Genomic DNA, 23,191 nt, shown 5'->3' on the forward strand with positions numbered 1-23,191 from the left:
GGCATATGTCCTAGTCAATTCCATTTGGTAGACTAGCACTACAGATGTATAAAAAGGTAATATTCAGGCAGTTTTAGGCCTGCATAGGTTTTAGAAGTCTTCAGTTTTAGCAAATACAGAGGTCCGAGTGATTACTTCAGTGATTTCAAAATGAAATTCCTTTACAAAGTCCTGTAATTGTTATCTAAAAAATGAAGCTGAAAAAAATACAAGTCAGTTTTATCATTACTTTCTACCTTATCACATTAGGTGTAAAATCTGCCATTGTGAGTTGATATGGATATAAATGATGACAGAAATCACAGACTACTGGAAATGCAAAGTGTGTCAGATGACTGACAGTTTCTGGGAGCAATATGTAGCTTGAAACAAATGCTAAGGGCAAACTAGTGCCTCACTGATTGAATCCACTTCTAAAGCAGTTCAGTTTCAAGTGTTGTGTATACTGCTTAAAGAGCCACAAACCTCAACTTCTGAACAGGAATGGTACCAGAATTGGCCAATCAGTGGAAAAATGAAATGAGAAACATGAGAGAAAATGAAAAGAGAGTTGAGAAGAAGTTCTAAAATTGTTTTATTTTTGAAGTTTTTTTTCAGCATATGAGAGTTTTAAATTTTTTAATTATTTTTTCCATAGAATATGAAGAAGTTGTATCATGGTTTGTGTTTGAACCAGCAGACAAAATAAGAAAATTTGCATTATGAAGAAACTATTTGCTGTGTAATTCTGCTAAGAAAAACTCTTTTAACATTGTAAATTAAATCCACTGAGCTGTGCTAAAATGATCCTTAACTGTGATTTGAGAGATTAGAATTTGCTATTGTTTTCATCTAGTATTGAAAAAATAATACGATCAGTGCATAGTTCAGTGCATGGTTCCAAATCCGCTTCCCTTTCACTCTTATTACAGTTCTAAATCATAATCTCTTATATAAAACAGATACACATTTTTTTACATCATCTTTGATGTGGGGAGTGGTGAAAAATCTTCATACAACATGTATGATTGCTAAGTGTCAAGGTTAACTTTGGATAATTCTAAAAGGCAACCCAAATATTTTTAATGTTTTCAGGGTTTAACCTAGTCAGGGATATAAAGAACTCAAGGATATAATAAATAACATGCCCAAGCAAACTTTTTCACAGATAGAGAAAAGTATCTTTTGTGTTTGTAAGGAGATCGCATGTGGTTTTCTAAGAGAGAATTTTTCTGACCAGATAGACCCAAAATAGATTTCTCTTTATTTACATCTCTTTTTCAACATAAGCAGTGACTTGAATTACTAATTAAGACATTGTAATCTACTTCTATTTTATTGTTTATCAGCAATTGTCAGATTTTACTACTCTATTCATTCCCTGCATGTGATTCTTTACCAAATTGTACCCAAGCTAGACCAAAACACATACCACGATGGCCTTTGGTACCTTATGAAATAAAATTCTTCATGAAACTTCCCAAACACTTGTTATGTTATCAGAACAGTTATAGCAGGTTGACAAATAATATAGGCTGCTAGGCTATGTACATAATTGGTCGTTTCTGAAAACAGAACAAAATCCTTCAAAATTGATTTTCTGCATCGTCTTGCACAATGCCAAAGCTGTCATTCATAAGACGTTTTTCTGTCTGAGGGAAACCTGGAATCGTTCTAGGTTTGCTCCTTACGTTCCTAGCTGTTAACGACGGTTCGCTGTGCTCTGTGAAGGAGGCGGTGTTTCACAGACCCTGTCTGCCAGCTTGTCGTTAGGCAGCTCAGGTGAAGAGTGAGCATAATACGTTCTACTGATTTCCTATACTTTACGCTACAGTTATAAGATCAAAGAATTAATGTCAGTAATGCAGTCTTGCTGCTGCTAAATTTGGTCTAGCTGTCGTAGACCATTGCAGCTTGCAGTTAGTTACTCATTCATCCATGAGTTGAAACTTCTAAATATACTTTTTCTGCTTCACAAATCAAAATTTTTCTTTGACATTGAATATCAAATTTTGCAAAGTAAATGATCAGGAGAAAAATAAAACATTTAACATCCTTAACTGCAGATGATTAAAAAGGAAATTATTTTTCACTGTAAGGCTGATTGTGGACTTTGGCATTTTATTTTCAGCAGTGAAAACAGCCTCCCTCTCTTGAATTTCCCTCACAACCCTTTTCACATGTGTTGTTGAGTATCTGCTCCTTTTTGTGTGCTTCCTCAGTTTTGTGATTGTTGACCCTTTAACAAGAGGCATAGAAGGCCCTGGAGCAAGCATCAGCCTGCTACATTCACTTTTAAATTCTGGCCCTGCTGGGTATACAGCTGCTGAGGGAAGAGGGAAATCCCTCCGGAAGGGTACTCTGGGGGTGGGGAACAAACCCAAATCTCTTATCTGTGTCTAGAATCCAGATCAAAAATATCAAGCAAATGTGGATGAAGCTGTGCTTTGGCCCTGCAGATAGAGCTTCCCTCTATGGACGAAGAGAGGCAGACCTTAATTTCCAGGACAGCTATTTCGGAGTACTGGCAAAGCCTGCTGCCAACAGGTTTGGTTCCTTCAGAGCAGGAAGAGCTTCGGAATAAATCTGAGGGACTAAGAAGCCTTCCCTAAAAGAGGTAGGATATTTTTATTGCTTTTTATTTTGTATTTGCTAGGATTTGTCTGAAAAATCTTGGCCTTCTGGAAACTGGGTGCTTGAAATTCTGAACAAATGCAGAAGCAGCAGCTTGCCTGGGGGAAACTTTGTTAGACAGAAGCCCAGGAGTATGGGCACTGGTTTGTGATTAAGTTTGCCACATCTTCCAATCAACAGGATGTAGCTTTAACTCTTGTTCTAAAATACTTGGTCCAACAGGAGCAAGCTTTACCAGCTGCCTAAAAATGGTATATTGAGACCAGCTGGCTTATTCAAGGATGGCAGCAATAATATATGAGTGACCTATTAACATTTCCTTTATAAGGTCATCTGAGAGCTTGTTCTGTGCTGCTTGCAAATTTTGCTCTGCCATCCAGCTTGGGGGATAGGTATGACTATGTAAATTGAAATACAGCAGTGATGTAATACTACCTCTGAGAGGTCTGGCACGGACTAAGATTCCTCTGGTTTAGAAAGCGTGTGGTAGCAATTAGTCTATAGATCTGATATTGCTGGAGTAAATGGCAGAGATCATCCTAACCCCCGCTACTCATGGGGAGACACAGCCACGAACCTAGTGTGCCTGGGGCTTGGAGAAAGGAGTGTCCCAGCAGGGTTCTTTTGCTTGCCGTGGAAAGAAGCATATACATGTCCTCTTGCTTTCATTTTTATACGCTGAGTCTTTAAGAAATCTCTCAGGCTTTCATTTTTCTTGCTTGCAGAGTTCTGTGAATTTTTTTACAGTTGTAATTGAAAAGACCTATGAAAGACTTTGCCATCTTTAAAAATCTAAGAATTAGAGAAGAAAAGATTTGGCAGATAAATTTTTCTTTTCTTTTGGGAGGGGAATCAGATGAGAGGAAGAAAAGCAAGGGCTTGCCTGAGTGGATTGCCTAGAAAAGTTAGGTTTCTCAAATCAAAAGCAACTCTTCAAAAAGTGTTTCTAAAATTAAAATCTTAACAGATTTATTTGATCTGATGTTTAGTGGAGTCAAGCTCTACTGTGACTGTTGAATCAACAAATATCTACAATGAAATCTTCAATGAATCAAAGGAAATTGAAGCCTTTTGTAGGCTTCAGTAAATCGTAAGAGAGAGCCTGGCATTTTGTGCCACCATGCAAATACATCCTTACTAACCAGGCCACCAAGGCCATATTGTAGACTGATCATGAATAGTAAGCATGGCAAGTAGAAATCTTCAATAATGAAACAAAAGTGTTTGCTATTTTTAGTACTCCTCAAAATTAATTTTTCAAGTCAGAAACATAGGTATAAACAGATGCTGCTTCCTGCCCTGTCATCAGTACAGTGATGATTCCCATCATTTCAAAGCAATACTGGACATAAACTTAGGATGTGTTTTGCAGGTCTTGCAGTCCAGAGGAATTTGACCTGTAAACCCTACCCTTTCATACTGTATTAACAATACATTTGGAATCAAATATTATGGCCAGTGAAATGTCTTCTGTTATTAAAAGAAAAATCCATAGGCTATCGAGTTACTGAATTAAAGAAAAGTACTTGAGCATTCCTTCCTAAATGGCACATGTAATCTGACATTTGTAGACTCCTTCAAAGTTGCCTTGTAGACTGTTTAAGTTACCATGAATTTTCTTGACTAATTGCAATTTCCACAATCGTCAGGCATTTGTAACTGTTTTCTAGAAAAAAACTGAAGCCTCTAAGAACTGCCATTTGCTTCCTACAGGTAACTACCGTAATTAATTTTCTTAGACAACCAATATTCAAGCAGAAGTCTGTTGCTGTCAGTGCTTAATACAATGTGTTTGGCAAGACTAACCTTACTATAAGGAGTGGGAAAGCACTCGGCCTTAAAGAAAAAAAAAGCATAATAGTGAGGTGGATTGTGTCTGATGTATTATTTTGCTTCTCTTCACAACAGCTGTAGGGGCTTTGAAAAAGGCTTAACTACTTTTTCTGGAAGCTTAATTTGGCAGCTGCATGTCAAAAATACCCAGAGGGAATAGTCCAGGTGCAGACCTATGCCTATGCCAAACGGTTCAGTGACTGTTGACCTGTTTTCCTGAGGTTAATATATTTCTTTTAAGGGGTCAAGAGGAATAACTGGGGAAAAAATATGCCAATAATCAGTAGATGTAAATTTACAGTATAAAAATCTGCTTCTGCACTGGAACACTTTTAAGGGTCGGCCAGTTGAGAAAAGGTGGAAATTTAGCTGATTTAGCTATTCAGCTTAGTAAAGCATCAGTTTTATACAGTTAGATGTGATTACGCAGTAGGATGTAGAAGTTTGTTCATCTCAGAAGAGTGAGAGAGTGTCACCTGTATTGCTGTTACCGCCATTATGCCTTTTTGTTTCTTTCTGTGTGTTTCCTGCAGTGTCGCACCGGCCACGTGTTACCTAGGCTGGAAGTGCACAGACACTTCTCTCCTCGTGCGTTCCCAGAGCGTGCAGGGTCTTATGCATTCCCTGGGACTGACTGTGGTTTATCCTGCAATTACTGCTTGGGGCAGAAATAGTTATCTAGTGCCTGCTTTCCTTCCGTTTGTGACTGCCTAATGAGACTCGCCGTATGACCTGTCTCTCTAAGTGCTTCCTGTGGTCTGTATTCAGCATTAAAAGAAAATCAATGACTGTAGGCAGGTCATTCAGTATGGCCACTAACAGCTTCTGGTATTTCTGTGTTAAAATCCAAGCCAAATATAGGCACTGAACCATCTGCTGGCTTAAGTAAGTGTATTGCTGCTTAACTTAGTGCAAATGAAGAGCTCTGTTGTGTACTTTCACCTGCTTTTGTGTGATCAGTGCTCCCAAACCTTGAGAGGTGTCCGCTGCTCTCATTGTTGTGTCAGGGTTGAATGAGATGCAAAGAGGTCTTTTTATTTTATTAAGTGTGTGTTGTTGTTCTCTGCTTCCTCATGGCAGCATGATTTGACAATGAAAGACACAGCTCTTCTCAAGGTAATGTCAATAGGATTCTCCAGAATCATCTGTCATACCTGTAACCCTCCTCCTAAGGGCTTGGGCTGGCTGTGATCCAAGGAGTTGCAAGGTGGCAACTCTGCAACATTGAGGATCAGCCTGTTCCAGGGAGAAATGGAGGCCAGCCCTCCTCACAGGATTTGCTGGGCTGGCAAACGCTGGTTGGATGTCTTCTCAGGAGTAGTGAGCTACTTACTGGTTAGCCTGGAAGCTCGTTTGTCCCAGCAATTCCTTTTGTGTATTAGGCACTAAATAATTGCGATGTACTTTTACATGGTGTACTTCGTACTTGCAGAGCCTCCGCACATGGTGAAAAGTTGCCCAAGAGACACAGAAAGGGAGAGTTACATACCCAAGAATTTGCCAGTAGAGGAAGCCACATCAAATCATGCCTGTGCATGACTTAAATCCTCAATTATCAGTCCGCAATCCTGGATTATATGCCCGCTTTCTTTTGCTTTCAAATTTCTATTTCTCCTTCAGGATGAGACCAGGTTATTAAAGATATCTTCAGACGTTTTGTGCATAGGCTCTTGAAAGGACTGAAGGAATTCAGCTGTAATTTCACCAGTCAGACCTTCACTCGTATATCACAGCTGGCTTTTACAGCTATACTGTCTCTCTGAAATCTAGATCTGATTTTTGTGACTTGGCATCATTTCCAAAGCATTTGGTGCATAGAAGGCAAGAATAAGAGGGACAAATACTTTATTTGAAAGATCTGTGACAGTGTCAGGAAAGCTGGAAATGAAAGTTTTATAAACAGCTAAGTGGAGTTATTTTGGAGGTGCAGGAACCTACATAGCATAAGGACAAGCATCACTTAATGCAGGCAATATTAGAAAATATACTAAGAAATACTGGATGGGATCTAAGACCTTCTTTTATTTACCAATAAAACTATGAAAGATTAAACAGAAAACTGAAGTAATTTTTGTTAATGTGGAGCAGTTCTAGACTTTTAGCTGTGGTGATGTTGGTTATATATTGCATAACGTGAAATATGTATTTACCTCCAGGAGCTTGTCACATAAACAAGGTTTCCAATAACTTCTCACAGTTGCTGGGGGGCTTATGTGTTTGTAACAGAGAGGTTTCATCAGAACATCAGTTGTCAAAGCTGGCTGGATTGCTGAACTGAAGCTTGCTTTAATGCCATAATCTTCCACTGATGGCATTTGGCACGGGTGTGGAAGCTTGCTGAAGGTGTGGTACACACTATATGCTATTAACCTAAGCAAAACGTAACAACGGGGGAGCTGAAAGTTGCTTGTAAGTAAGCTGTTACATGGTCTCTCTCGGGTGAAAAAAAAACGTAACAAAACACCAGCTTGCTTATGAAGAATTTCATGATACTCTCTTACAATGTAAAACTGCTTTTGCTGAAGGTGTGGAGCAAGGCTGGGAGACGTGGACCCAGCGGCTGCCAGGGAGCTTTCCAGCCCGGGTGAGTATCCCTGGCCAGACTAAATCCTTTCAGATACAGGATCACATCAAGAACAGTGGTGTGTGCCATGGCCTGGAGCAGCCATAGGCAAACACTAAAAGTTGCACATCCAGATGAAGATAGCCAAAGTTAAATATCCAGATTCTTTGTATCCACACGCTCTTCTAGAAATACATTCTGCTTCTAATTTGGAGGCCCTATTTTTGCTTCTTAATAGTGAGGGCAGGGAGGGAGGAGTTGACTCCTCATAAATTTCTGTCTGTTTGTTTTCTAACTGCATTTAGGCCCCAATTAACCTAAACATTTGAAATTGTCTAGATCAGATATTATTAGCTGCAGCTCAATGGCTGTTCTATTAGCTGGAGACAGGACAATTATCTTCTTGCCTTTGCTAAGCCGTGGTTTAATTTCTTGCATATTTCTGTGTACAGAACTGTTTCTCATGCATGACTCAGTTAAGCCAAAGTCTGCTGATTTTTTGAAGTATCATAAGTTCCTCCGTATACATATATACATACATATACATACATTCATATATATATATAGTGGCTCTGCACAGTCTTATCCTGTTATGCAAATTAAACCACTCTGCATTAACAAATACTATTAAACTTCTGCTGTGTTAGCTATGTACAACACTGGATGTAATTGTTATCTTTCTAACTATTTCCAGGGAACAAAACTTATATTCGAAAGTAGATAAATTAGAGCTCCAGCTCTTAGTGGAACAGAATTTATAACTTTTGTCCTGAGAAACATTATAACAGAGGTTAAACCGGGCGATAATGCAAGGAGACAGAAAGCTGGCTTGTACCTGTAGGAACAGCTGGTGGACTCTGTCATGCCTGCTCCTGCACTGTTAGTAGTATTTAAATATATAATGACATTAGATTCTGTTGCCCCTCCTTTAACCTTCTCTTTTTTAAATGCTACTTTAGAGAACACTTCCTTTTTCCCCCTCCTAATATTAGGATACATCAAGCTTATTAAGACCTGAAGAAATTGGAGAGGAAACACTGGGATATAGGGAAAGAGAAGTCAGGGAGAAAATATGGATCAATGGTACAGTAAAAAAAAATGAAGAGAAAATGCAAAAGGAATCAGAGGATGAGAAGAGTATTTATCAAAGAGACAGCTGTCAGTTGTCTCTCAATTGTCATGCTGAGTATAAGGTTTGTTCAGAAAATGAGAAGCAATACTTGAAAGTAGGCTATATTAGGGCAGAGTAAGAGGTTGGAGAAGTGGAAATCTGTTTACAGTATTAGCTTGATGCAAACCTTTTACTCCTGTTCATCACTGTAATTGTTACTGTTTAAACTGTCATTACCTTGGGGGTCTTTAAATCCCATCATCATTTTAGTCCATTAATACTGCTTAGCAGTACAAAGTATTTTCACATCTTTCTTTTCAGTTCATCTATTTCAACTCAAAGCATACTGAATTTCAAAGGTATGTTGCAATTTGGACTCTTTGAGATAGTCTGTGGCAATAATTGCGTGGTGGTTCTGTGTTGCAGTTTGCTGTTGCTCTCGATGAATGAGCAGCTGGTTTCAACTTCTGCTCCTTGACAGATGGACTTCTGCAGACAAAATAATCCAAAGAGCTGCAAGGAGAAGCCTGAGGGAATGCGCGCTCCTTCTGCCAGGCGGTGAGATGTCAGCACATTGCACGGCGAGGCGCCGATGCCGAGCCGAGACCTCGGAGGCGCAGCAAGCCCCTGGGAGCTGTGGCTTCAGCAGTGGGGTTTCCACGCCGAGGGGCTGCCTCAGGTGCTGGAGCCATTCAGACTACCCTTCCGAGCCCAAACCAATGGACTTGCTTCTTTAAAAATGCTTTAAGTTTTTACGTGTGGGAAGGCTCTCCTGAGATCTTGCTTTGTTATTATCTAGTGTGTGATAAATTATAATGTAAAAGCACTATATTGTTTCACAGAGGCTTTCTTTCACTACAGTGCTGAAGCAGCTGCTACTTGCTTCCTGGAAAATGTGGGATTTTAGTCACTTTTGAGAGACAGAGGAAGGCTAACAAGATCACTGCAGGTAAGAAAAAAACACTGACAATCCAAATTAGATTCTTGATTCCTTAACATGTATTTTGAAACAGCCAAGTCATTCCAGTCGTAGCGTCAACATGACACATGGGATATGTGAGCTGGCCCATTGATTTTTGCTGTTATAAGACTACCTACCAGTCACTCATATTTTTCAGTTGCTATATTAGCACAAATGAAAGGTTTCATTGATAGCAGAGGAAGATGCAAGAGAAGGCTGCCTTTACAAGATGAAAACTTAGTTGTAGGTATGCCCTAAACTTCTAACCTGAAAGAACCACAACTTTGAGTTGAAATAACCCTTGCACACAATGGGGGGAAAATGTTTTTTTTGTCATATTGGCCACAGCATTTATTATAAGTGTTTACTGATTGAACAAACTGTTGATTGCAAGTGCAAATAGCAATGCTCACTTCATTTGGAGCCTATTTTGGTTTTGAAAGCGCAGAGAATTAGGAATTTAGAATGATTAAAATCTGTACGTCCTACTTTTTTGCATTTTGTTTTAAGATTATAATATGGAAAACATTTAACAGAGGAGTAGTAAAATTTCAGAGTCATTTATTTTACAGTTGTTTGGTTTATATTTATGGATTCACTACTGTTACCAGTTATACTGGGAATGGGCAAAAATTGTTACCTATGTGTATTTTTTTAATAAGAGGAAAATATTTTGTGTGGTCAAGAATTCTGAAGAGGCAGGGGCAGAATAGCTTTTTTTGTTGAGAGAAATGAAGCCCTGGACTGCAGATATAGGGCTGGAATTTAAAATTTACAAACCTTTCAGAGCATCCGAACCAAGAGACTTTGTGTAGCTTATCTCTGGTTTCCAGAAATCTTTTAATTTCTGTGAAACATTAGTTTAAAAAGAAAGAAAGAAGAAAAACTTCAGTCTTTCACTCAGCCCCTGAAGGGGTTGTAAGAGACATGATTACAATATTTTGTTGTGAGAGAATATACAGGAATGTGGGTTTAAAAAAACAATTGTTTCTGTATGAAAGTTTGTTTCCCTTTTACACATAGCCCTTGCGAGCTAAGCAGCAATATGCTGCCATCTCCTGGTAAAAGGCATAATAGGTACTCTTGAACAAATACTAGCAAATACAGTAAAATTTGTTTCAGTATTTTTTTTTCCCATTGGTACACTATAAAAGTGTACCAAAAAGCGCTCAGTGACTGAAAGACAAAGTCAAGCAAAAAAGCATATATATTTGAGCAGAATCAAAAGCTGCAGTGAAAATGAGTGAAATGAGTGCTATAAATCACAATAGCATACAAGTCATCAATATGCAGGATATAAAAATTGTATTTCACATTAGAGAGGAAATGTGGAATAAAATAATTCATTTCTTTATGAATCAGTTTCATTGCTTTGCCCACACTGAAAACAGGACAGGAGAAATACACAGCATTTCCCTCAAGTAAGATAGTCAGGATTGAAATAGTTCTGCAAATCTGGGAGCTAATGATTGCGCAGCCAAAGGGGAGTGTTGTGTGAACATGGGCAGTAAGCAGTACTTAGCGTGAAGGAGATTCAGTGGAAAAAATCACATTTGTGGTCCCCTCTGAACCTATCTAACTTCGCATACTTGGATGAGTAATGTGTCTTGTCACTTTTAACTCTCTCACACAATCTCTAGAACCAGGTCTGTGAAGAATGCGGGCTTTGCATATATGTGGTCAACACATCATCTGGGGAAAATATGTAAGCAAAAAGCATTTTTCAGTGCTTTTAACAAATCATTTTGAAAACTGGTTTTGAATGCATGATCGGTTTGGTTTCCCAGATTGCTATACAACATGCTAAGAGAAAAAATGATACTCTTTTACAGAAGAAGTTACTTGCTAAATTTCAGCTAATTTTTTGAGTTTGAATGCATTTGACACGCAGTTCTTTTTTCAGCTACGTGAAGAAGAAACCTATATCAAAATCCTGACAACTTGATCATATGTCTGACCAGAGAGCAAACTTATTCTGTTTATGACCAAGCTTATCTTCAGCAATTAGTAATCTGACATATTTGCATTTGCAGGAGGCATTCCTCTCAAAACTGCAGAAATGTCTACAGTGTCTTTGATTTTGAAACAAGTAGTGACTCCCAGAGTGAAACAGCATAAGCAGCCCTTATGTGAGCCCTTATTCCCACTGCTGAGAGCACATCTAGTCTAGCTGAAAATGTACAAACTGTGCCTCCGCTTACTTGCCACCATGTCTTCCCAAACACCTCTTCCTCTTGTTCCCGAAGTCACCCTCTCCCATTTCCCAGCTTTGTCTCTTTCAGGATCCTCTTATATGGCTGGTACACTTTTTTGGTGAATGTGAGCCAAGCATTTTCCTCCTGTCTAAAACACTGTTTAAAATCTCTGTGTTCAGTCATCGTTAGGCTCACATTTTATCCTGTTTCTTATTTATAGAACATCTCTGTCTTCAGAGTACTCCTTTTGTGCATGTGAATGCATGTTTTTGAATGAACGCATGTAGTGTTGGAACAAGTTCTTTTATTAGTATTCGAAATATGAAGGCTTTTTTGCTAAAAATTTGAATTCTGACCAAAAAGTGAGGAAAAAATTGACAGTTTCAAAAGCAATCTTCAGGTCTTATTTCCTGTCTCACTCAGAATACTACCAGAGATGCTAAATATGTTCAAGGTAGCAATAGATAATATTTGTGTTTGGATAGAAGAGTTTATTCCTTGAAGCAGATAAGAGATTGACAATAAAACTTGTAGGCTGACTTTCCTTTGATGCAGTGTTGGCTTCTTATGGATTTTTTTGTATTATTTAATATGTCAATAGCTGGATTTTGTGACACTAAGCTGCAGCTGGTTGTTAATACTGTTCAGTATGTAGCCCAAGGTCTGGGCAAAGATGGAGAACTGGAATCTGGAGTCCAAACTACTGAAAGGTCAGTTGAGGGAAGGCTGAGCAGAAAGAGGAGCTGGGTCTGCCTCGTTCCCTGGGCATGTGTGCACATGCCGTTGGCAGTCTTTGTAACCACTGCGGGGTGGTTGAAATCTCTTGACGTTTCTGCCTGCCTATAGACTGCCAAATAGCAGCAATGATTTGACGAGGGGCTTGCTGGTTTTGGGGCTGGGGCTCAGACAGCACAGATGCTTGAACTTCTGTTGCATAAGAGGACCAAGCAGGCAACAGGCTCGTTCCATTTTGGCTCCTTATTTTTCTTCCTTCTAGATTTTGTTGACTGTTGGGTCACGCTGTGTAAAGCTCATGTCTTTATTCAGGCTTTCAGGGTGGGGGTGAAGGCATCTGAGTATCTGTCCCTACTGTTTTGAATTTGGGTGAAGTCCAAAACTGGAAGGCACCTGTTTTCTGGATATGGATAGGCTGCAGTGCAAGTTGATGGAAATGTTATGAACAGCTGATCTTGAAGCAAGGACTGTCAAAACACTTGTGTTTTACAGCCTTAAGCCCGTTTTTGGCACCAAACAAATAATAATGTTCTGGTATACTGAGCAGCAGAAAGCTTCCTGGTTTCTTTCAGCTGTTTTGTCTCAAAATTTTGTTGAAAACTTTATCAAATATGATTGCTTTCACATTCCAAATTTATGTGCTAGTACAGTTGTAAAATCAAGCCTTGATGCTGAACCTGTCTTACAGCTGAATCCAGATCTGATCACTGCCTCCTTAGGCTATCTCTAATAACCAAAAACTGTAGCAGGTGGGATGGGAAAAAGATATGAGCTTGTACTACATCAACCTCTAACTAAAGGACCTTCTGAAAAAATAAAACCTTATAAGGATGCATACATATTTTGTGAGTCTTCTGTATGGCAAGACTTTTTGTAATATAAGGTATGGATCAGCCCATTACAGAAAAATATATAGTTTTAATGCTGTGCCTAACCCTAAATAATTTCAGCATAGCCGTGTCCTGGTTTCAAACCTGTGCTCTACCTCTCTTATGCTAAGTACTTCCCGAATTTTCATAGTATCGCCTCATGGGAAAATATAGGAGATGCAGTGGTGTGGAAGTTTTATAAAAGTACCATTGTACTGACTGATTTCGTGGGTGATCTCTTTGGATACTGGGTTGGTGGGCTCTCTCTAATGATAAAGCAAGTTCCTTCTAGCTTTTAATCAGGTTTTATCCTGAGAGTTTGGCTAAATTTATGTGGCAGAGTATTTTATTGATAGGAGAGCTGCTAGACCTCTTTGGCAACGCTCTCTTTTCACTTAAAGACCTTGGTGTAAATCTTTTTAATGGTTTAGCAACAAAAAATTTCAAAGAATCTTGTCCTACTTCTTTCCATTGCACTATCATCTGTGTAAATCATCTTGCTTACTCATTCTCTTAGCTACTTTAGATTGTTAGTCTTAATGACAGTATTGCAGTAAAACTGAAAAAAAAAGAGTATTTTAACCTGTCATTAGTCTATAAAACTTTGATCATTTATCGTAAGTGGGAATTCATCTTGGACTTTTAAGAGAAGGGAGAGGTCAGTCAGGCCATCCCTATTTAGTTGTGTAACCATTTGATAAAGTACACCTTAGCAGAAAAATAGAAGGTGGAAATGTAAGAATTAAATGTTTTAAAACCTTGACACAGCTAAGTCTTTAAGTTATAAAATATGATATAATAAGAATCAGTACCTAGGGCTTTTTCCCTTCATCCTGTCTTGTGCTTTACTTTAGTGTTGCATATTTTAAAATAAAAGGGTTTTATTAGTGGCATGAAGTTTGACTGCAGTAAATCATTTTAGGGTTAGCACTGTCATCATTCAGCAGTTCCTGAAAAATAAATGTTGTGTTTATTGGAGTACTGAAAAAGGAGTTTTTGTTGTATGTTCTGTGTTTGCATTTATTTTTAATAAATGAGACAATGTGCAGGAAACTCTTTCAGGGTAAATGTGGGCCCAGTGCAGAGAAGCCTTACAATATCACTAGCTTTTTTCTAGTTAAATCTTTAACAAAACATTTAGTGAGAGATAAAAGTCTTTTGGGAGACCTTGTGCTGTATTAATATGAATTTCAACCACAATCTTTCTGTTTGCCAGGCTTCGCTGATGCTGATACGCTAGAATACATGACCAGTCCTTAAATATACTAAAAATAGACTTTTCCTGTAATTTTTAATATGTATCATTTGACAAATTGAGAGATGGCCACTGAGACACCAGTCCCTTACGTGTGGTGACTCTTAGAACGTTGACTTACCTGCAGACGTAAGTACTGCTCAAGCGTCCAGGTCTCATTCCCAATTCAAAAGCTTTGCAAAGGTCAAAGGACTGGTTAAGTAGATAGGAACTTGTCCTTTAAAACAAACTTACGTACACATGATATAAGAATTAGAGGCATACTGTCAGCATTAACAAATATAAGTTAATTCATTTGCATCAGTATCGGACTAGCATTATGTCTGTTTTCTGATTTTACATACATGTACTTTATAGCACATCTGCAGACGAATTCCGGTCGTTCAGTTGAATGTCATTCCAGTTCATTCAGTGACTGTTTTTTCTTCTATTTCAGAACTTACTCAGTTCTCATTTGGACTTTATTTTTATTATGCATAGTTTCAATAGAAAGAGGTAATTATGGTGGTAATTTGAAGAAGATCTGACTACCTCTTTTTAAATGAACAGATTATAAAAAACTGTCATTATTCATTCCTGTTACATACATTGTGTTAAGTCTGCTCTGTAGAACTGGCAGGCTTGCTGATGTGTGGAGTACTTTTTTTCTCTCCTACACGTTGTGCAGTTGTTGGTGTGGTTGTGAAGTGGGTGCAGCATGCTGCTTTGTTGATGTGAACCTATGCTTTTGTTTTGCTGTTCCTTTTAAATAAAAATCAGCCAACTTTAACAGAAGTTACCATCTATGCAAAGGAGCAGAATAGCATGTGAACTAGCTTTTTTAACATGCATACATCTCTGGGCAGAGTGCAAAAACTGTTTTGAGCAGAAACTGTACATGCTGTGTACTGCGCTGAAGAGATTTGCCATGTTTTCTCTTTCCCTGGTAATTGATATGAGATCAGGTTACGTAAAGGAAGAGGTGAACCCTGGGTAAACATCTTTACTAAATTTCAACCTGGATTATGAATAATAATTTTCAAGTCTTAGAACCCAGCAAACAATATATGCGTTTCCAAAGTGTTGCTTCTAGCAAGCTTGACTTACTCACAGCTTTCTTACTTATCTTCCTTGTGAATAGTTTTTTGTTATTGATTTTTCTTTTTGTTTTTCCTACAAGATTTACTAGATGTACTAGAGGTGTCCTATGTACAATTTCATTTTCGTATATTAATTCCCTTAGGATATCGTTATCCTTTGAATAAGCAAAGAAAACTGCGTTCTCCTCCTCCTGTTTGCTTTTCTTCCACACTCTTTATTTCTATTTGAACAACAAGGTTGGCCAGGGAATTCAGAATTAAGACTCCATTTCACATCCTCTTCCGTATCTAACACTGTTGCAACTAATACTGTCCTCAGGGTGTTTAATGAAATTACAGGAATGCAGCCTGACAAAACAGTAGGGCCACTTGTAAGGCAGTGGAATGCACAAGATGACATTTTATGTGAAAAACCTCCCTCAACTCAACATAGCTGATATGAAAAAGTTTGCAGAAAGAATTATCCTACAAGGAGGAGGTACATGTCAGAATTAGAATATGGTATCTGCAAAATAGGAGAAAAGTCTTTTGAAGTTTATTCTTCTTGTGGATCTCTTCTGCTTCTCTGCCCCCCATCTGTCTTTCTGTAGTCTGACTCTTGCTTTCCACTTATTAAGAAAATCCCTTTAAAATGAAGTTATAATCCAGTGGGGCAAGCAATTTCTCTTCAGTCATGGCAGAAGGAACAAAGGAGAGTCTTATCTCGGCTTGTTTGTCCCAAAAGGATGGAGGGTTTCTCCTATGGTTTCAGGAAAAAAAGAGGCAGTTAAATGGTACATTTTCTACTGACCATAAGATTTCAAGGAATTAGAAGAAATAAAGAAAATGAGAGCACAAAAATGTTTAAATTAAAGAGCTGAGCAGGAAGAATTTTTCATCTTCACGTTATTTGGTCTCTAGAGCTTTGACTGCTGGAAGGAGAAAAAAAATCCAAATTTCAGCTGGAGTAGGAATGAAAGAGAAAAATGCCAGGCATTCCAAAAAAATAACCCCAAAACAAGCTGAAAGGCATCCTCTTACTGTAGGACGTAAGGGATAAGTTCTGCCTTAATTGCAAGGATGCAAAAGCTCAGATGACTGCAGAAATGATTGAAGTTGATGGGCCACATAAAAACAGAGCCACACTATGCTGTCCCACGGACTCTTTTCTTTGGTTTTTATTTTACTGTTTTTTTAATGCAAACTGGATTTATTTAGACTAATGGTATGCTGCTAGTCCTGGTTCAAACCATGAACTCCTCACTCGACTGGAAGCATCACGGAAAGATTTAAGTGAGAAGTACTTTTAGTAAAACCGTTCCTGGTGCCCTGCTTTGGTATCATGACAAACCCTTCCCATTTATCGCTTTGTTATGCGTTTGTGTTTGAATGAGGCGGCTTAGTGAGGTTCCATCTGCTCAGCCCCGGTAGGGTCCAGGAGGATGTGAGGTTACAGCGTTTTGGTTGCAGTGTTTGAAGAGTAGTGGATATCTCCAGTACCGTGGCCAACACTCCCTTTTCTCACTTCATAGCTCTGCAGATTAACTGGCATTAATGCAGATATTCACAGCTGCACATGGAATATTACAGAAAACATAATGGCTCCGGGTTTGCCTCACATATGGTTGTTCATCTACAAACGTGTAGAGTTTTGCTGTGGGTTTTTTGTTCTTTCTTGAGAGAGTGCGTAAGTGTGGCACAATCTGTCTTTGGTATGTAACCGTTATTTTTCTCTCCATTTATTTCCATTAAATAAAATCCTTCAAATTTTGTTCCGAAGACTCACATATTATTGAGGTCAGACTAATGTATCTGTAGTTCCCAGGTTATTCCACCCAGCTTTTTTTTTGACATAACAAGTGTATTTTCTCTTTTCAAGCCTTAATTTGGTAGATTTATTAGATAAATCATGCATCAGACTTTATTCAGGAGCGGTGATTATTTGATATTGATACGGAAGTACCAAGTATATTTTGAATTTAAAGACTTTCTAGACATAAAAGATGTTTTTGGCCCAACAGTAACTAGTATTTTCAAAAGATTAAGTGGCATGGGAAGTGTACCAAGATGTATTTATAAAATTGATTAGTGATGAATCTTGGCTGTATGAATTAAGGTTTTTGATGTAGAGTTTGAGTGTACCAAATCATGTATTGTTAAATCTGTATTCTATTTTGGCACCTGAGTGTCATGGATGACAGTCAGCTGCAGAATCCAGATCTTGTTTGTGATTCCGAAACCTTTACAGAAATGTCACGGCTGGATATAGTGTTTGGTTGTCTTTGCATTGATATTAAATTTTCAAAGAACCCTCCTTCCACTGAAAGGAGGCATGAAGAATATCACCAAATAAAACTGGGCTGATTTTTACTGCTTTGGACTAGATTCAGACATAACAGATGCAGCAGTATCTGCCTAAGTCTTTGGAGAGCCTGAAACACTTACTCAGCACTGGGAACTGCATTCCTGGCTATCACCGACTCTGGCATCCCGAGGTGTCCTGGTTGCCACCATCCCAAGAGGAGTCTAATTTTTGCTATCATTTTAATTCGTTTCTTCTTGGTGAGTAGGAACACAGCCCTCTTTCCTCCTGGTGTGCTCCTGAAGGAGTGTGTCATCCGGGTGGCCGCTGTGGGGCCGGTGGGGAATCATTGGCGTCATACCACGGGCTTGTCCTGAAGGCATCGTAGGTGTACGGAGGTTGGCTTTAAGGGAGAAGTAGGAATACAAGCAACAGCTACCTGATTTCATCCCCTGGTTGATTTGCTTCTGTCTGTCCCATAACATAAGGACAGGTAGCAAAGTGTTGGTCCACAGCACACTGCGACCCAGATGGGCTCTGCGTGCTGCTGAAGGAACTTCTGAATTGATGTGCTATCATGAATTATTATATTATTGGGTCTGAGGATGTGCTCAGATTCTGTTTAAGCAATAATTAAATTTCATTTATAAGGGATGGTTTAATGAGTGGGAAAACAGATAAAGCAATCAAGGACACAATTATTCACAAAACCAACATAAATTCTAATAATCTTATAAAGTACCAGTTCATTTCTTTCATAAAACTGCTCAGCTGTTCATATTTCATAGTCTTGTCATGTACAGGTCAGTTCAATTTTAGGTAATTAATCACACTTTTTCACTTGCACTGGCCTTGGAAGGCTGCTGTACATCACCTATTTATATAAACTGTAATTGCACAGTGTATTTTTAGCTTTCCACACTTGAACAAAATGTTTGGCTATTGACCTTTGCTGGGTCACACCTGTGTATATTACTTAGTAATAGCCAATTTGTTGTTCTAATCTGCTAGTGCTCCACATTTTGATTTGACCTACAACCCAAATAGTTTAAGTGTATTTCATTTAAAGATACAGAATTTTGTTTGCTGGATGATTAGGGAAGTATCACTATTATAATCTTTTGGGACTCTCTTTAATGTTAAACTTTATTTCAGAATTGTAACACCTCCATCTCTATGAAAATCTAAACCAGAGAAGTTCTTGAATTTAAAAGACTAAACCTCCATGCTTTCAATGCAGTGGAACAGATGAAAAAATATCTTCATGCATATGCTAATGGCACCTAATTATCAGATGCCTACTGATATTGTCTTCATGTCTAAGTGGATTATATAATATATAAATATTTTCAGGCCATCTCTATATCTATGTGTTTGTCTATGAATACATTTCTTTTCACAGATTTACCTGCCAGATGGAAACAGGCACAAAAATAAAAGCATGTAATGTGATATCCACATTTAAATCATACATCAAATTATAAAATGCAGATTTATACAAATATGAACCTATACAAATATAGGTACATTTTAAAATTAGCTATTAACCATTAACTTATTTAATGAAATGTTGGGATGTGAAGATGAGCAGAACACATAGTCCAACTGAGACAGTAGGCCGTAGCACTGCTGTTACTGTCAGTCACAAGTTTAAAATACCCCTGATCACAAGTCTTTCTGTCAGCAACCTTGAATTAAATTAGGCAAAGCCCCTAATTAACACAGAAATGTACAGTAACCTCATGAAGTTGAAGTTTTGTTACTATAAAAGGGACTTCTTACGCTGAATCGTGGATTTGGTTTAGAGATGAACACCTACAGTAATAGCTGCAAGTTAGTGTCCGTGTTATTATTATTCACATTATATTGTATGCATTAAGATTCTTTCTTTTGCAAGTTTGAAAAACTGGGGGAATTTTCTTTTGGCTATATTAGTAACAAGTCTCCAAGACCCATCTGCAGAGGACTCAGGCACCTCAGGATATTGAATACTTTAATTTCCTCTCAGTTCCTATATCACAGTGCTAAAGGCCACTTCAGTGCCTATTTGTCATGCTTGTAAGCACCTGAAATCTGATTTTTCTTACTTACCGTGCAGCATACCAAACACCAATATAGGAAGATCCGTAATAGGATTCTAAACTTTAGTGAATGCAGCACTTAATCAGTGCCATAAAATTTGCTTTAGTTATACTTTCATATACAATTAGAACAGGAGCTATTTTATTTTCCAAGGTGACACACAATTATTAGGAAATGAAACATATCCTTAAACGTTAAAGCAAAGTAAGATGTAGGCTTCCCTTCTGCCTAAAATGGGAGCATAACAGAATACCAGTCCTGAAAGAAATTGGTGCTTGGAGACTTTCTAATAGAATATTCTAATTCTGCTAGCAGATTGACTTGTCAGGGCCTCACGACAAAGCCCACACAGCATCTGATATGGCATCAGGTAGCCACACAGATGGGGGGGTTGTTGGTGTTTTCCCCCGGCGTGCACTGAGCTCTTTCCTGTTTTCTTCCAGGCCTGCAATTGCATGTCGCTCAGCTGCTCTGCTGACATTGTTTGGGAACAGCAGCTGTGCGTCCCAGGACTTTTTCAGTGGAGATTACAGAATATGCTCTTTTGAGTTAAGTTACTGAAAAGCATATTTCAATCCTACAGCTTTTTATAAAGGACTGAAAATAAAAATGAACAAACATATTGAGCAGAAAATCTTGTTTCCTGACTCCTCCTCCCTGTGGTGTGGCTGCAGAGCTCGTTCTGCTTGGCAGAGCCGGTGAACGGGATATACTGCTGCCAGTGTCTTCGTGGAGGTAGGCTGGTAGTGACCGTGGAGAGATGATGCACTCTGTTCATTGCTCTTCTGCTGAAGTTCACCCTTATAAATTCTTCTGTGTTAGTATGATCATTTTCTCAATTTGGAATATACAAAGTAGGTCTCTTGTATTCCTTTTCATTTCAACATTGGTCAGTTTTGGTGGGGTTCTGGTAACTGTCGGTCTAGAAGTAGTACGCAAAATGTGTTAGGATGTATGTAGATACTATATATCTGCATGTACTATCATTTTTTAATCAACATCTGAATAATGGCAATTTTTTCAAAACCCTCTTAATTTCATTTTCAAAGCCCCAAACAGTGTAGAAATTCAAATGAAGTTACATATTGGTAGGTGAATCCTGGAAATTCCTGTCTGTGCAGTTTTAGATGCTGTTGCCTCAACTGTATGTCCTTTTCCTGCAGCAGAGGTTACTACGTGGGTAGCAGAGCTGGCAGAAGTAACCAGATCCCTAGCCACCACAACTAACAGTCTGATGTCTCCTTTGAAACTGCTATTGATCTGGTTTAAGATAATGCACCAGTCCATCAACAGTGGTACCTCCAAAATTTATGTTTCTGCTGGTACTGACGATAACTTTAAAGTAGATGGAGATGGTGGGCAACTATCTCTTAAATCACTGATGCAGGAATTGCCCAATCCTGTCTTTCAACAGCCTCCCTTCTTTACATCACTTAGGCTCTTTTAAACATTTTTTTCTTTTGGCATCTGTTAAACTACTTATGAAAGAGAGAACCTGATCTGGAGGGTAATGGAGTGAAATTATTAGCCTTTTAGAATTAGGATGATAATTGAGCCAACATGAGAAGATCGCTAACTGTAAATAATGCCAGTGAAAATAATGTCGGTAATTCTTATTTACATTGTGGCTACTTTTGGACCCTTTTATACTGTTAGAGGCCATAAGATCTTTAAAGTCCGTAATGGAAATGAGAATGTGCCTTTTAAATTGTTTTAATTAATTGAACAGTTTAACTGGCTTAATTAAAGCATTTCAAGAGTGATGGTGTTTTCCTAACAGTATTGATTTGTTAAGTAATTTTTCCTGTATATTTCCCATCCCAGGGGAAATTGGGCCACCCGACTGTATGCAACACGCTGAGATGGCACAAACTATATGACCCTTCCACACCAATACTGCAGCGAAATACAGTTTCTGCACAGAACAGATCTGCTCATTTGTAATACACAGCTGACAGCTGAAATGTGCCAATCAATGGCTTGTCTCTTGTAATAAAGTATACTCTAATGTTATGGCATTTGCTGGAATGTCAAGGCATACCATAACATGCATTTTATTTCTGTTTTATTTCATTACAGATGCTAAAGTAAGCAGTAACACGTTTTATGTAGCAGAAAAGCAGCCTCTGATTTTATTCTGCCGCTAGCTGGATTCAGCTACGTTGGGCATAGCCCAGGCATGCTGCAGGTTGCTTTTGTTGGTGGTTTCTCTTTGGGTCCGTCTCGCTGGCCGCTCCTGGCCCTTCAAGGCTCCTGACCTGGGCTCGGCTATTCCAGCGTTGGCCGCGTAGCTACGAGGCAGTTCAGGTATCGCGTGTTGCAGACACTGCCTCCTGCATCGCCCAGAAACTCTCACTTCATTTTCTCTCACCACGCCTGTTCCTAAAGGCTGCCTTTTGCACTCAGATTTTCTTCAAGCGGTACGGTAATAACAAAAAGCATCTGCTGCAGTGGTAACAAGACAGCAGGCAGTAGGACCTCAGTATCCTGCAGCCTGAATCCAGCAGCCCATGGTTCTCCTTTTTGTAACTTGAATCAGTTTGTTATATCTTTTATCCTGACTTCTCCCATTGGCTAAAATTTCTATCAGGCATTTCTTATATATTAATTACCATAGCCATGCATTTGGCATACACTCAGGCTCTGGTCATTAGCAGCACCATGTGTTCCTTAAATGTTACATTTGAAAATTTCAGGTTCTCATAACTTCTTTTTATAGTGCTGCAGGTGTCTTCAGTAGACCTCTATTAGTTCTTTAATAGGTTATAAATAGCCTGTGTCATTCTGTTATCTAGTTTGCTTGGCATTCACAGTGTCAAGTCCCCCTCCGTCATTTCATTTGCACAGCCTCAGTAGCTAGACTACATACTTCTCTACACATAATATTCTTTTAAGTTACAACTTTAAATAGATTTTCCACCCAGCTAGATATTCCTTAGACAGAACTTATGGAAGGGCTAATAATCATAGAAAACAGTGCTGAAAGTGATTTTGATGAAATATGCATCCCCCTATGAGGTTTACTTTGCAAAGGTTTGTCATTTTGTTTATGATATGCTACACCTCAGAAATCATTTTCTGCTAGTCATTTTTCATCATTTGTTTGTGCACTTGGTTCTTCCTATCTGTATGTAGTATACTATGTATAGTTCCATATTGAATTGCATCTTACTTTTTAAGAACATTTCTCTTCTTTTTGTGTTTGTGTTGTATTCTAATCCTACCCTCCAAATGTATCATCTCTTAATTTAAATCTTAACCCATCATTTAGATCATTAAAAAACATGTTACTAATTCAAGCCCAGAATAGACTGGGGTGCACCTCATGATACAGCCTTAGAAACAGAGCCCTACCTCTGACTGTTTCTATTTTGGAAACCCCCTCTTATAAGTGTGTTCAGTTCCTCATTTCTCCAGGAGCTTCTTTCACTCTCCTGTTGACATGCATACCTAGATACCTCTCATTCACACCTGGAATAATAGATCCTGGCACTGCTTAAGAAGCATTAGGAGACTTGTTTCCCATGAAATCTTAAGAATTTTCTAAATGCACTGATTCTTTTTGAAGGTTTTCTTATAATTCTGTTCTACAGCCCTCTTTTTCCAGAGAATCA

At 38.5% G+C, this 23,191-nt stretch overlaps 1 long non-coding RNA gene across 4 annotated transcripts in view; it reads left to right on the forward strand.

The window, feature by feature from the left end:
- The window catches only part of LOC106498492 (uncharacterized), a 29,591-nt gene extending 8,006 nt beyond the window's left edge, over positions 1–21,585 (forward strand). For 2 of the 4 annotated variants that reach the window (XR_010884511.1, XR_010884512.1), the window contains exons 2-12: positions 2,439–2,596; positions 4,284–4,326; positions 4,980–5,562; positions 6,673–6,855; positions 6,972–7,030; positions 8,547–8,799; positions 8,982–9,069; positions 10,722–10,786; positions 17,578–17,755; positions 20,021–20,312; positions 21,402–21,585. This is a non-coding gene — a long non-coding RNA (uncharacterized lncRNA). The remainder of the gene's footprint in view (positions 1–2,438; positions 2,597–4,283; positions 4,327–4,979; positions 5,563–6,672; positions 6,856–6,971; positions 7,031–8,546; positions 8,800–8,981; positions 9,070–10,721; positions 10,787–17,577; positions 17,756–20,020; positions 20,313–21,401) is intronic. The other 2 variants (XR_010884514.1, XR_010884513.1) reach the window with 2 other exon arrangements.
- Positions 21,586–23,191: the final 1,606 nt, after the last annotated feature.

Source organism: Apteryx mantelli, chromosome 6, assembly GCF_036417845.1.
Source record: "Apteryx mantelli isolate bAptMan1 chromosome 6, bAptMan1.hap1, whole genome shotgun sequence".
NCBI classification, from domain to species: domain Eukaryota; kingdom Metazoa; phylum Chordata; class Aves; order Apterygiformes; family Apterygidae; genus Apteryx; species Apteryx mantelli.